The 16,099-nt window shown below is 47.1% G+C and overlaps 1 protein-coding gene across 5 annotated transcripts in view; it reads left to right on the top strand.

Moving 5' to 3' along the window:
- The window catches only part of adcy2b (adenylate cyclase 2b (brain)), a 779,528-nt gene that overhangs the window by 487,497 nt on the left and 275,932 nt on the right, over positions 1-16,099 (top strand). The gene's annotated exons all lie outside the window — the stretch shown is intronic.

Here is a 16,099-nt window from a genome sequence, read left to right as displayed (position 1 = left end):
CAAAGCAGCCCGCTTGATTGGCACCTCATCCACCACCTTAAACATTCACTCCCTCCACCACCAGCGCACCGTGGCTGCAGTGTGTAGCATCTACAAGATGCACTGCAGAAATCCCCCAAGGCTTCTTCGACAGCACCCCCTAAACCCACGACTTCTACCACCTGGAAGGACAAGGGCAGCAGGTGCATGGGAACACCATCACCCGCAAGTTCCCCTCCAAGTCACACACCATCCTGACTTGGAAATGTATGGCTGTTACTTCATAGTCACTGGGTCAAAATCCTGGCACTCCCTGGGAGTACCTTCACCACATGGACTGCAACGGTTCAAGAGGGCGGCTCACCACCACCTTCTCAAGGGCAATTGGGGATGGGCAATAAATGCTGGCCATGCCAGCGATGCCCACATCCCTGGAACATATAAAAGAAAAGGCCTGAGGCCCAATATCTGGGGAGCCTCAAGCCTCACCATTCAGGTGACTATGCACATCAAACCTCCAGCAGGCCACGCATTCAAGTTGCCCAGGTGGCCACATGGCTGTTATCAATGACTCTCCTCTACTTTGGAAAATACAGCAATGCTGTGCCATTCAGCAGCTGTATCATTCTTTTGTTGTTATACAGTGGGTAAGTGGATAAATGACAATACTAGCCACTGCCTCAGTTACCCTCTGCCACATGTGTCACCAGCACAATATTTCAGGTGAAGACAAAGGCAGGACGCTTGAAGAGAGTGCTGACCTTGCCTGCCACTGACCTTCACTATGTTGGCTACAAGTGTTCTTGCAGCTGATGGTATAGCTGTGTGAACTGGTGCTGATTGTCTTTGGTCATTGTCAGGTAAGCATCCCAGGTCCTGCAGGTTGATGGCATAATGAGTGAGTGTGGGCGGGTCCAGCTGTGAAGCCTTCTGATGGATCTGGAATGCCTTCTTTCATCTTGTACCATTTCAATCATGAAGTAGAGCAATTTTGGCATTTTAAATGTAGCCCCAGCATTCATTTTGAGATGACCTGCTGCTGGCAAGCATTAGGTGGCTTATCATTCGCTGAGCTGGAGTATTGTAATATCCCCTTTTTATGTCTGCTTCAATTAACAATGCACTTACCAGGGATTTTGCAAGCAAATTAGTAGAAAATTGTGCAGGGTGCTCTGATCTATGCAGTAAAAATCCAAATATGTGTGCTGTCATGCACAGCTCTCTGTCAGGAGCACTAGTTAGTAAAATTTACCCTAATATTCAAATGTTTTTGTTTCCACGGAAACATTCTGAACATCGTCTGATGCCAAAAATTGAGCAGAAAACAACAAAAAGCCAGAAAAACAGGAAGAAACACAGAAAAATAACCTCAGAAAAAATATTTGAAAGCAGTAAAAAATAAATAAAAGAAACTTAATTAAGAAAGAAAGAATTTGCTTTTATATAGTGCCATTTATAACCACAGGATGTCCCAAAGTACTTCACAGCCAATTAAATATGCACGGTTGTAATGTGGCGAAATATGGCAACCAAGTTGCACATAACAATATCCCACAAACAGCAATGAGATAAATGATCAAATAATCTGTTTTAGTTATGTTGGATGAGGGATAAATGTTGGGAGGGTAGATAGGGCCTCAGTTTAACAACTCATCCAAAAGTCCACGCCCCTCAATAATATACTGAAGTATCAGCCTAGAATATGTGCTCAAGTTTCTAGTGTGGGGTTTGAACTCACAACCTTTTGATTTAGAGGCAAGAGTGCTACTACTGAGCCAAGGCTGGCACAGATGCACTATTTGAATATAGAAATGAAGCTCATGTGGAAAATTACACATGCCAGGATTCCAACATGGCTCTTGTTGCATAGTATTTAGTGATCCAATAAATTTAGGGGCTATAATGCAATGACACTAGATTTTTTTGAACTAAATCAACAAGAAATATACAAATTTATCAGTTTTTGTCTTAAGGTAAATCATAAATATCCTTTTTTTACATTTCTCTAATTGTACTTTACCTCACTCATTTAACTGCATAAAAATATTTATGCTTTGAAAGTTGAAAAGGTCTTTCAGCACTCATTGGATAAGGAATAAAATAATTTTAATAATAACAGCAACAATAACAACTTGTATTTATACAGCAACTTTAAAGCAGTAAAACATCCCAAGGTGCTTAACAGAAGTATTATAAGACAAAAATTTGACACCATGCCACATAAGGAGAAATTAGGGCAGATGACCAAAAGCTTGGTCAAAGAGGTAGATTTTAATACTTTTCAATATCAGGAATAAAAGTGCTTTCTTTTATAATACCTATCTGTTCAAAGATTAAAATACATGGAAAGGGACAAACATGACATAGCACCTGTTTTATAGAAACTGTAGTCTGTTCCAATGCTTGTGAGGAAAGAAGCCTGGGACTGAAACAGTGTGGGGCCTATGTCAAAACATTGCTGAATTATAAAACAGTGCTTGCAAGGAGAAAATATATCATGTTGTAACCTTTAGTAGAAATAATGAAATTTCAGGTTTGAATCAGAAACTTTCTATGAAACAGGTACAAACATAATAGTGAAAGGGTAGTCAAAGGAAGATTGGGGCCAGTTAGTGTTGTGTCCGTGTATAATAAGACACAGACTGCAGGAGAACGGTTCAACAGGTGTTTACTCAACGTGGCTCACACAGGAACTGATCTGTACAGATTACTACTCAGTGCTATATACAGGTGTGGTCACTGCCGGTACTGCAGTATACATGAACTGTAAAAGATAGTTCCCCACTTAAAGGTATATACATTACAATTCCTTCCCTTTTAGATTAACAGTACCATAACATTCATTTAACAATTAAATAGCAAACTAATTACAATTAACACTTTTAACATGCAACATTAACTGAAAATAGTCTATTTATATATTCAGTCTTTGGGGAGGCTTCCTGATCCTTTCTGGATAGCGCCTTTCCCGAGTGTCTTGCTCTTGGTGCGGAGGCGATTCTGGCCCCCTGTCGTCGGTTGGTTCATCAGCTTCCGATGCTACTGTTTCTGGGGTAGATGCGACCTGTACGTCGGGTTCATCACCAGGTACGTATGGGCGAGGCATGGGGTTGACTTGTTCCTGTGACTCTAGGATCTGGTCAGCATGGCGTCTCACGATGCTCTCCCCAACGTCCACTGTGTACATTAGTGGGCCCTGCCATGTGCATATCGTTCCTGGCTGCCATTTTTCTGTTCGGTAGTCACGGCCCAAGACTGGTTGCCCTACATTGAAGCTCCTTGTTGGCTTCTCATGGATGTGCTGGAATTGCTTACTCTCAACATCTCTTCGTACGTTTGGTCTGAGCAAATCCAGGCGAGATCTTAACCTTCGGTTAAAGAACATCATGGCTGGGGCCTGGTTAGTGACTGAATGTGTCGCATTCCGGTAGGCGAACAGGAAATTGTCCACCTTGTGCTGCAGCGGAATGTTGTCATTGTACATAGCCTTTATTGCCTTCTTAACGGTTTGTACGAACCTCTCAGCCAATCCATTTGTGGCTGGATGATACGGGGCGGATGTGTAATGCCTTACCCCATTCTTTTTCAAGAACCTCCGGAACTCTTCGGACACAAACTGTGGTCCGTTGTCGGAGCAAATCTGTTCTGGCAAGCCATTCCTGGCAAAAATGGTCCGTAGGACTGCAATAGTTTTCTCCGTGGTGGTGGAGGACATTTTGATGACCTCAGGCCATTTCGAGTGCGCATCCACGGCTATTAAAAACATTGAGTCCATGAATGGACCAGCAAAATCAATATGCACCCGTTGCCATGGAGATGAGGGCCACTCCCATGGGTGTAGAGGGGCCTGTGGTGGTGCATTTTGGACTTTCCGGCATCCTGAGCAGCTCTTGGTCAGGTCCTCGATTTGTTTATCGATTCCCGGCCACCACACATAAGCTAGGCTTTTCATTTTTACCCCTCCCAGATGACCCTCATGAAGCTCATTGAGCACTCTATCCCTTAACTTGGGTGGAATTACCACTCGGGATCCACACATCAAGGTCCCCCGGCACACTGACAGCTGTTCTCTCCTTGTCGAGAATGCTGGCAACAGTGAGTCGCCATGTGCTGGCCATCCCTTCACCATCAAATCATATACCCGAGACAGTGTCGGGTCATTTCGGGTTTCCTTTTCGATACAAGCGTTAGTTACCGGTAGGTATTCAACTATAGTCGAATGGAATATTTTGACAGGATCCACTGCTGATGCTTCCTCCCCAGTAGGCAGTGGCAGGCGTGATAGCCCATCAGCATTTCCATGCTGTTTGGTGCCCTTATATTCAATCTCATTGTGGTGTGCCCCTAGAAAAAGTGACCATCTTTGTAGTCGTTGCGCAGTCATCACCGGAACGCCCTTCTTCGGATTAAAAATGGAGACAAGAGGCTGGTGATCAGTCAGCAAGGTGAATTTCTGCCCGTGCAGATAGTGATTGAACTTTTTCACTCCCCACACTAGGCTGAGGGCCTCCCTGTCAATCTGGACGTAGTTACGCTCGGCTGAGGTTAGTGATCGTGACGCAAAGGCTATTGGCCTCTCTGAGCCGTCTGAGAATTTGTGCGACAGCACCGCTCCAATGCCGTAGGGTGACGCATCACATGCCAACCGAATTGGTAATGCTGGGTTGTAATGGGCCAATACCTCTTTGGATGTGATTAGTGTTTTGCTCTTCTGGAAAGCTCGTCTACATTCGTCACTCCACTTCCATGGCACCCAAGTTTGCAGTAGGGTGTTCAGTGGGTGTAGTATTGTAGACAAATTTGGCAAGAACTTATGGTAGTAGTTTACCAACCCGAGGAACGACCTCAGTTGTGAGACATTTTCCGGTGCTGGAGCCTTGACTACTGCCTCAATCTTCTCTGGGGACTTATGTAACCCCTCTTTATCGATAACGTGGCCACAATACGAGATCTGTTTTCTAAAAAACTTGCATTTGGGGCGGTTAGCTCGGAGCCCATATTCCTGCGATCTAGTGAGCACCTGCTCCAGGTTGGCAAGGTGATCACCGTCATTTTCGCCCGTGACCAGGATGTCGTCCACTGGGTCCCTGGGATCCCTTGCAGGACTTGTTCCATTGCCCTCTGCCAAATAGCTGGAGCTGATGCTACCCCGAATACCAGCCAGTTGTATTGGTAGAGACCTTTATGGGTGTTGATTGTGAGGTATTTTTTTGATGCTTCTTCTACCTCCATTTGCAGATACGCCTGGGCCAGATCAATCTTAGTGAAGCGTTTCCCTCCAGATAGCGAGGCGAAAATATCTTCAATCCGCGGAAGTGGATATTGTATGGTGTGAAGGACCGGGTTCACTGTTACCTTAAAGTCCCCACAGATGCGAACCTTCCTTGGTTCCCCAGGCGTGCTGCTCAACGACTTTTTCATCACAGGGACGATGGGTGTAGCCCACTCGTTCCAGTCTACCTTGGACAGTACACCTGAACGTTCCAGACTCTCCAGCTCTGCTTCGACGGCTGGGTGGATCGCATAAGGTACCGGTCTGGCCTTAAAAAATTTTGGGCTTGCGTTTTCTTCAATTTTAATCGTCGTTGTCATGCCTTTTAGTGTTCCGAGTCCTTGCTGGAACACTTCTTTCGCGTCAGTTAGGATCTTTGACAGTCACCCAGGTGTGACGTCGTCATCTTTTTTGTCAGCCACAGTCAGTGCCTGTATGGAATGCCAATCCAGTTGTATTTTCCGGATCCATTCACGTCCCAGTAATGGTGGTCCTCCATCTTGCAATACATACAGGTCTAGTTTTGGTGTCTCCTTACCGTTATATATAACGGTCACCCTTATTTTTCCTTTGGGGTAGACTTTTTGCCCCGTGTACGTCTTCAAAATAATTTTTGTGTCTCTCAAGGGTATGTGTGAGAATAGCCGCTCGTAGCCCTGTCGGTTTATGACTGTTAGGGCTTATCCTGTGTCCAATTCCATCTTTATCTGGACTCCTGCTATCTTGAGAGTGACCCAAATGGTTCGGTGATCCTCCGTTGTGATCACATTATGTAGTTTCAGACAACTCAGTTCCCTGCTTTCGGAGTCGTTATCACTCTTTTGTTCGTCTGAACTATTCTCCGTCATCTTATGTACCTTCTTGTACTTTTCTTTGGTAGGTTTCTTATTGCTGGTTTTCTTTCCTGACCTGCAGACTTGTGCTATGTGTCCTACTTTTCCACACTGTCTGCACACTTTGTCTTTGAACCAGCAATCATCCTGGTCGTGTGTTGTTATGCCGCAGCGATAGCAGCTCTCTGTTCCATATGACATTTCATTTGTGCCATATTCTTGCGGTCTCTGTTGTATCTCTGCAGCGCCCCGTGCTGCTGCTTCATATGATACCGCAATGCTGAAAGCCTTTTCCAGCGTAAGGTCCTTTTCAGATAAAAGCCGTTTCTGCGTTCCTTCACTTTGAAGCCCACACACAAACTTGTCCCTTAAGGTATCTGCCAGTCCCGCTCCAAACTGGCAGTGTTTCGATAGTTTGCGCAGTTCTGTTAAATAATCAGCATTTCTTTCATCCTTATGCTGGTTCCGTTTGTGAAACTTGAATCAGCAGCGGTGTGGGGTTTAAATGTTCCTGTAGTATCATTACTATGTCTTCAAAACTCTTTTCCATTGGCTTCGTTGGGGTTACTAGATTTCGTAATAAACCATACGTCTTTGCACCCATTAAATTTAACAATACCGACGCTTTCTTGTTATCTGACACCTCATTTGCCTTGCAGTATACCTCTATTCGTTCGACATATGTAGTCCAATCTTCGACCTCATTGTCAAATGCGGTGATACTGCCACTCTTTGGCATTTTGGGTGTGGTTTAAAATGGCGTCTCCCAATGGCTTAAAATGGCATCTCCCGCGCTTTCCTTCCTCCCCCGCTGCTGCCAACGCCGCTCCCAGCGGTTCTCGTGGCAATGGCGGCGCCCTGTAGGTTTTGCGCGCTTCTCCTGTGCTGCTGCCAACGCCACTCTCGGCGGTCCTCGTGGCAATGGCGGCGCCTCGCGGGTTTCTACACGTCTCTCTCTCCCTCTCTTCGACGCTGCTCGGCCCCTGAACACCGGCTGCGCCCTGTACGCTCTGCCCTCTCTCTCTCTCCCCCGTCGATGCTGCTCGGCCCTTTGCTGTGCCGCTCGGTCGGGCTCTAGCCCGCCGCTGTCCGGGAAGGGTCTGCACACTATCTGTTGCCAGCCCGTTTCGCTGGACCACCTCGACTGGAAAGCCAAGCCTGGCTCTCGACAGCCTCCCCCACAATTCTCGAGTCTCTGCTGGATGACTGGGAGGTTGCCTGTGGTCGACACCCAAGTCTCTGGCCTTGACCTCCAATCCACTGATCTCCAGGAACGAATCCCCGGGAGGTGATGCAGAGTTGCAGGTAGGTTTGAACTTGCCTTGTCGCCAATGTTGTGTCCGTGTATAATAAGACACAAACTGCAGGAGAACGGTACAACAGGTGTTTACTCAACGTGGCTCACACAGGAACTGATCTGTACAGATTACTACTCAGTGCTATATACAGGTGTGGTCACTGCCGGTACTGCAGTATACATGAGCTGTAAAAGATAGTTCCCCCCTTAAAGGTATATACATTACAATTAGGACCAGAAAGCAGATTTTCTTGTGGAATCAGAGGGCATTGCTGAGGTCTGGATTGGATGCATCCTAGGTTGTTGAGAGAACTTAACATGGAAATAGCAGAGGCTCTAAGTCACAATCTTCCAATACTCATTATGGGAGCAGTGCCAGAGGACTGGAGGGTTGCAAACATTGCAACCCCCGTTCAAAAAAGAGGAGGGATAAACCAGGACACTCCAAGACAGTCAGCCTAACGTCGGTGGTGGGGAAACTTTTAGAGACAATAATCCGAGACAAAATTAATTGGCACTTGGAAAAATATGGGGTAATAAATGACAGCCAGCACGGATTTGTTAAAGTCAAATTATGTTTGACTAACTTAATTGAGTTCTTTGATAAAGTAATGGAGAGGTTTGATGAAGGTAGTGCGATTAAGGTTGTGTATATGAACTTTCAAAAGGCTTTTGATAAAAATACTGCATAATAGACTTGTTGGCAAAGTTGAAGTCTATGTGATTAAAGGGGCAGTGGCAGCGTGGATACGAAATTGGCTAAGAGGAAAAAGGCAGAGTGTAGTGGTGAACGGTTGTTTTACAGACTGGAGGGAAGTATACAATGGTGTTTCCCAGGGGTCGGTATTAAGTCCACTACTATTTTTGATATATTAACAACCTGGACTTCGGTATACAGAGCATTATTTCAAAGTTTGCAGATAACACGAAATTCAGAAATGTAGTAATCAGTGAGGAGGATAGTAACACACTTCAGGAGAACGTAGACAGACTGGTGAAATGGGCAGATCCATGGCAGATGCAATTTAATGAAGAAAAATACAAAGTGATGCATTTTGGTAGGAATAATGAGGAGAGGCAATATAAACTAAATGGTGCAATTTTAAAGGGGGTGCATGAACAGAGAGACCTGGGGGTGTACGTACACAAATCTTTGAAGGTGCCAGGACAAGTTGAGAAGGTTGCTTAAAAAAGCTTGGTTTTATAAACAGAGGCAGAGAATACAAAAGCAAAGAAGTTATGCTAAATATTTATAAACCACTGGTTAGGCCCCAGCTGTAGTATTGGGGTGAATTTTAACCCCCAAAAATGGGCGGGTTTGAATCAGGTAGGAGATTAAAGTGTTAAAAATCTGAATCCAGACCCAACCCGCCCACTTCCGGTTTTAATGGAGGCGGGATGGGGTGGGCAGCCAACCTAGCTCCCAGGAGGCGGGTTGGCACTTTAACTATATAGCTGGAAGCTTCGGATTTAGCCTACTTTGCAGGTTTAACTGTGGCCTGCCAGGGTTCCCAGGCTTCGGAAATCCCAGCAGCTGCAGCGAGGTGAGGACAGCCTCGGGGAGCACTCCTTGTGGACCGGGAGGAGCAGGTGTGCTTCCTCTCAGCCCCCGAATCTCCCCCACCATCAACTACACCCTCTCGATACAAACCCCGCCCCCCCAGGATCGGATAACCCACCCAGGATCAGACAACCCTCCTCCCTGGGTTTGGATCACGGACTTACCTGGGGCTACGGCCTTTTCTCCAGTGTTCCCCACCCGACTGGAAGCCAAGCCTGTCAATCAGGCTAACCTCCGGACGGGGAACCTGTCAGTGACGTCACACACACGGCAGCATGCGAGGAGACTCGGACTTCCGGGTTTCCATCATGCTACCGGATCCCCCCACACCCGGTGGGTCCAAAAGTTAAAATTCCCTCCATTGCGTCCAATTCTGGGTACCACAATTTAGGAAGGATGTCAAGGCCTTAGAGAGTGTACAGAGGAGATTTACCAGTATGGTACCAGGAACGCTGGACTTCAATTCTGTGGCGAGATTAGAGAAACTGGGATTGTTCTCCTTAGAGCCAAGAAGATTAAAGGGGTATTTAATAGAAGTGTTCAAAATTATGAAGGGTTTTGAAAGTAAATAAGGAGAAATCGTTTCCAGTGGCAAAAGGGTCGGTAACCAGAGGACAGAGACTTAAGGTAATTGGCAATAGAGCCAGAGGCGGCATGAGGATAAAAAAATTTACAGAGTGATGTTATGATCTGGAATGCACTGCCTGGAGAACCCAGTAATAACTTTCAAAAGGGAATTGGATAAAAACTGGAAAGGGAACAATTTGCAGGGCTATGAGGAAAGGGCAGGCTGTCTTTCAAAGAGCCAGCACAGGCACGATGGTCTCCTGTGCTGTATCATTCAATGATTCTATGAAACAAAAATATCATACTGATTGTGCAATATTATAGGGTGATTTTTATATGTGCTGCTATATGGTTTCAGTATGCCTTGTTCTTTAAAAGCCGAACACTAATTATACCACATCCTCTCTAATCGTCGAAAGTGGGACCACGTAGTTTCGCTATTAAGTGTGAATTGAAAAGGGTGAATAAAAGGTCCATAATAATTTGCATTTGCATTGCTAGTTCTTTAGTCAGCAAGCTATTTGTGATAATAATGGTTGCAGCCTTTAACCCCTGTAAGAGGCTGTCTCCCAGATCTTTTTGCTGCTGTACTAGCAGTCTCACATCATATGGATGTTCTGTCACCATCTCTTGCTGTGCCATTCCTTTTGATTCACATGTTAAGCATTTGATCACTGCCTTCAGAACAGCTGATTTGAAAGCTATTGATCATCAAAGGAGAGAAAATTCCTTTTTTCTTCAGAACCATATAACATATCAAATTTCTCCACTGGATCCTTCCAGTCTGAAGCAGGAGACATAGTTAATATCTTCCAGTTCACCGTCCATCGCTGCATCCGGAAGGCTCTGTACTTCAGGAGAAGAGACTTCATTGTCTTCTCTCTGAAAAGAGGGATGCAGGAGGAGTGCGCATGTGGCTTTGCCAGGATGTCGGGCTTCCCCATGGTGCAGGGCGCCATCGACTGCACACACGTGGCTTTGCGGGTGCCGTATATCAATCCTGAGATGTTCCATAACCACAAAAGGTATCACTCACTTAAAGTGTAGTTGGTGTGCGACCACGCCCAGCACATCATGATGGTGAATGCCCGCTATCCTGGCAGCAGTCATGATGCCTTCATCCTGCACCAGTCCGGTGTGCCAGCAATCTTCCAGCCACCATCTCAAACCCAAAGGTGGCTGTTCGGAGACAAGGGCTATCCATTCTATGCCTGGCTGATGACTCCCCTCCGCAACTTCACCACTCATGGCCAGCAGTCATATAATGAGAGCCATGCTGCCACGAGGATCCTCATCGAGCAGACCATCGGGGTGCTCAAGCAATGGTTCCGCTCCCTTGACCGCTCGGGAGGAGCCCTCCAGTACACACCGGAGTGGTTGTCTACCACATCCTCCACAACCTTGCCACCATGGGTTCCGGAACCACCTCAGGAGGAGGAGGAGGAGGAAGGGAGGAGTCAGGCGGCAGATTCCCGTTCCAGACGGGCTGTCTGTGAGCGCGTCATCAGACTCCGGTTCCAATGAATGAAACCCCAGATCCCCGTTGCTCACCACTTCCCCACCTTGCCATCCCTCTGTCACGGAACATCACAGCATCCTCCTGGGCACAAAGCTGAAATGAGAGCCACCACAAAACAAACATTCCAAATATAATTTATAAATTTATTAATTCCAATACTACATAACAACGTCAACTAATCACCCTGATGCATTCCCTTAGTGTCTCTATTTCGTGTTCCTTTTCCTACTCTAGTGCTCCTATGCATTGCTACCCCAGTGGCCGCAGCATGGCTGGTGGAAGGCTGTGGATTTCCATGGGAAACACTGCAGAAGGCCTTGCAGGATGACCTCGAGCAGCTCTGGTCGAGAAGGCACGGATGTAGATTGCACCACCTTGTCATTGGCGGCAGCAGTCTGGGCTGGCTAGATGACAGGCAGCAGCAAGGGCACTGGCGGTCTGGAAGGGGTGGGAGTAGGAATGCTAGAGAGGACAACAGGGTTCTGCTCAATGGAGCCACTGCCACTCCCCTGGAGCAGTGCCTCAGCAGTTCTAGTAATCTGTTGGAGGATAGATTGCTGGCCTGCTGTGAGACCCTGCAAGCCCATTTCCACACTCCTAAACCCAGCCAAGATGGCAGCCATTTGATCTTGCATGGCAGCAAGCTTAGACTGCATGAGAGCAGTTTGAGCTTCCACTGCAGCACTGTGTCACTTCCGCCTGTGCTGTAATGCAAGCTGCGAGATCACCCATCACACCCAGCATCATGGTTTGGTCGACAATTTCTCTAATGGAGTTGCTCATCACTTCCATCCTGGAAATCATGGGCTCCAAGCTCCGCACAAAACCCTGTGCAATGTTGGAGCCGGACTTCTCCGTGCTCCTTGACACTGACAAAAGGCTCTTTTTGGCAGGCTTGCCATTGCGCAAAGCATTTCCGTGTGCATCGCCACCCCCCTTTTGAAGGTTGCCCCATTGAGGTCATCATCTGAGTCCTGTGCAGCAGAACTCATGTGTGAACTCACCCTTCGGGGAGATGGCACCTGAGCTACCCTTTCCCCCTGGCCTGGCTACAGCCCACTCGTGCCCGGTGACTCACCATGTGCAGATCCTGCCTCTATACTACCCTCTAAAGTCCACGCAGTGCCATTTTCTGAGCTGGTGCCTGGAAATGTCAGATCGTGTGACAGTGCCTCTTCGTTTCCTTCATTCTCCTCCTCCATAATTTCGGGGACAGGCTGGGCTGGTGGGACTCCTTGGGGATCTGAAAGGAGAAAGGAACAAGGGTCGAATTGTGGTGAGGGGAGGTGGGGAAAGCAAAATGTGCATGCTTACACAATCAGCAGCTTGTAAATGAGAAGAGATTGTGGGACGAGGGGGAAGTGGGATGTGAGAAGAAGGATTAGGTATGAGCATATCGTCATCATGAGCAATACTTTCAACTTTGTGGCTTGCCACGGACTCAGTGGTGGCCCCTCCAATTATCTCCAGCACTGTGTCCTTCAGCTCCATGAGGTTGTGAAGTCAAGTTTCCCCTCTGCCCGTCTGCTGCTGTTCCCAGCGGTTATGAGCCACCTTTGTCTGCAAGAGAAAGGGAAGTGTGTCAGTGAGTATGGTGCAATGTGTTTGGGTGATGTGCCTGCCATGGTTGAAAAGCTGGCAGTGTGTGCAAGGTGTGGGATGTTGATGTGAGTCTTTTTTAATTCATTCCTGGGATGTGGGCGTTGCTGGCAAGGCTGTTGCAACAGTGGTACGTGTGTGAGAGTGAGGTGAAACTATGATTGTGAGGTATGAGTGGTGATTGCTAGAGATTGCTGGTAGGTGAGTGATGGGGGTGTGGTGCATTGAGCAGTGTGTGAGACTAATGGAGCAGTTGGTGGGATATGTCATTTGAAGATACATTGACTCACCTTGACCACTCGTGTGAGATCATTAAACTTCTTGCGGCATTGGATCCAGGTCCTGGGGACAACACTCGTTGCACTGACAGCTGGAGCTGTTTCCTCCCACAGCCTTCTGGCATGCTGCCTGGAAGACCTCCTGCCCCCCTGCTAGTAGATGACTCATGTCGTCTGTGAACCTGCAGGACCAAGGCCTCCAGTGCCCCATCAGATAACCTCCTCGCCCTCTCTCTTCCCTGTTGGGCCATGATTCATCCAGACTGACAATGAGGTGCGCTTTGAACGGTCGCAGGCACATTACGCTTCCTGCTCCCCACACCCATTTTTAGGCTTTATCCAATTAGGGAAGGTAAGGTGTGGAACTTTGGGGAATTTGGATTGCGTTTCTGGTATCGCATTTGAATGAGTCGTTCACGGACAGCCCATCCAGAAAGAGGCTGTCTAGGTTGCCTCCTCACTTTCTCTTCCTCCTCCTCCTTCACTTCCTTCTCCTCCTCCTCAGCTGCTCGCTGTGTAGGAGGTGGTGTTTTGAGTCAGCTTTGCCCCTGACTTGTGAGCGGTTCGAATCGCTCCCATTCCCTTGGTTCTAGACCTTGGACTTATTTGGGGGTTGTGATAAAAGTGCAGCAAACAACTGATTTTGGTGCAAGAACTTTGATTTTTATTTGAGAAAAGAAAATACAACACAATAATAACACTCTAATAAAATGGGGAAACATTTCAACATACACGAGGAAAAATTTACAGTAGACAAATCTCTCACATCTCCCAATCCCATCTTACTAGCTAAGTTGGACTCTAAAGGACCAGGGATAATGCTCACCAAAACAACTTCTTGACAGTTGAGCTGGTTCACGATTTCGGGGTTCACTAGATGTGTTGGTTGGGGTCTGCCGTACCCCAGATGCGGTAGAAGACTTCACCTGCGTAGCTGGTCAGTCTTCACGAGTCCACTGATGCGGTAGGGTGCGTATTGGATCTATCAGGTGAGTACCCAATTTTCTTTGGCTAGGAATAGGGCCTAGAGTCTTTTTGGATAAAATCTTACCCAGGGGTAAGTCAGGATAGAATGTAGAGTGGAAAAGACTTGCGGAATCTTCGGCTTCTTCCAAGTTGTTTTTTTCTCATTGGTCGCGGTGGCCCAATATTACCTGGTTGGCTGTGGGTAATATTCGGTTGATTGTTTCATGGGGCCCTTGGTGCCACGAGGTGTCCGTTGGTGTGTTACTTCTTCGAGACAGAACTGCTTCAAGATGTTTGCTCCTCGACCTCGATGTTGCTCAGCGATGACTCTCCTTGAACTTGGAACTGTGAGATGATACCTTGCTGAACTGTACTCCGCCTTGCTGAACTTGAACGTACTTTGAGATGAATACCCTTTAACTGTTGAACAGGCCCCCAATTATACAAAATGAGGCCTGCTAATCTGCGTGCCAAATCTGTTCAGGTCTTTTGTTAGATTTTGGCGGGCTCGTTAATATTAAGATGTGTAAATTATTTAAGCGGTTTCAAGATGGCTTCCTGAATTGTTGGAGTCATTAAAAATGTAAGAAGTAGTTTTGGGATGGTTTTACTAAGCTGTTGAGCTCTTATCTAATTGTAGTGAATTGTCCTCAAGCTTTGAGTTTCCTGTGGGGCCTGAGATTCTTTGTAGGTTGGCTAAACGATTTGGTTTATGCATGTTTTTGGATGGGTCTGTGAGGCTGTTCTTCCGTGTCTATTGTTAGCATGTAAATCTCTTGATAGGGGCTGAGTTACGTTTACAGTTTCCCCCCAGACAGTTTGATTACCTCGAATACTCAAACTGGCTACTGCATAAGTAGATCCCAAATTCTTTGTTGCAGCCTGTTTCCCAAACCTGCCTGAACATGTCCCTTTAAAAAAAATACCAAGTCTGGTTTTTGACCTTGAATCTCCTTGCTATGCCCAACATGCCTTTTATCCTCCTGTAGTTTTTAGCAAGGGTCCAAAATCACTTTAATATGGCTTTTCTTTCGTAATGGGGGATCTGTAAATTTTGAGAATCCTGCAGTTGTACAGCTGGTCGCAAGGGCTGTGCCTTCATGATGATGAGGTTGTGCAGCATGCAGCAGACCACCACGAATCTTGACACCCACTCTGCCGAGTATTGCAGGGCTCGATGGGCCGAAATGGCCTCTATCTGCACTGTGGGGTTTCTGTGATTCTTCCAGAGCGGTCCAGGCAGTGGAAGCATTGTTTCAGCACACCAGTGGTGTGCTCTATCACATTTCATGTGGCAGCATGGCTTTTATTGTATGTCTGCTGCCTACGTGTTCGTGGGTTGAACACTGGCGTCATGAGCCATGTTGTCAATGGATAGCCCTTGTTGCCCAGGAGCCAACCTTTGGTTTGTCCTGGTGGCTCAAATGCTGATGGCACAGTGGATTGCCGCAGAATGAAGTTATAATGACTGCCTCCAAGATACCAGGCATTGACCTGCATAATTTGCTGCATATGGTCACTCACCAGCTGGACGTTGAGGGAATGAAATCCCTTTCACTTGCGGTACGTCTCAGAGTTGGCATGCGGCGCCTGCAATGCGATGTGTGTGCAGTCAATGGCCCCCTGCACCATGGGGAAGCCTGCAATCCTTGAAAAGCTGCGTGCTCACTCTGCCTGCTGATCTCTGGCAAGAGAGAATGAAATGTAGTGAGCTCTCTTGGAAAAGAGAGCCTCAGTGACCTCCCTTACACAACAGTGGACAGTAAACTGAGAGATGTTGCAAATATCTCCTGCTCTAGCCTGGAAGGAGCCCGCATATAAAAGTTCATGGCCACAGTCACCTTCACAGCCATTGGCAATGCGGTCCTCGCCCTGCTCTGAGGTTGCAGTCGTGGCTGCAGCAGGTGGTAGATTTCAGTGAGGATGTCCTTACTGAAGCACAGACGTCTCACACATTGTTCCTCACTGAGGTTCAGGTAGGAGAATTGCTCCCTGAACACCATGGGCGGATATGACCTCCTGCTGAGAAACGTTCTCCCCTCCATCCTCCTCCCTCTGCCAGCAGTTTGTTCTGCTCTGCCAGCCCTCTGTTCATTCTCCAGGTCATGCTGTATTCCAAGGGGAATTCCCACTAGTTCACCCATGTCTGGGAGCAACTGGCTTGTGCAGAAGCCTTGAAGTCAGGACAAAGTTCTTCAGCACCTCCCACACCACTCCCTGATGTTTTT

Source organism: Somniosus microcephalus, chromosome 5, assembly GCF_052327205.1.
Source record: "Somniosus microcephalus isolate GS21.2 chromosome 5, FLI_Smic_1.0, whole genome shotgun sequence".
Classification (NCBI taxonomy): Eukaryota; Metazoa; Chordata; class Chondrichthyes; order Squaliformes; family Somniosidae; genus Somniosus; species Somniosus microcephalus.
Note: the sequence above shows the minus strand (reverse complement) of the source record. Positions and strands in the feature narration are given on the sequence as shown.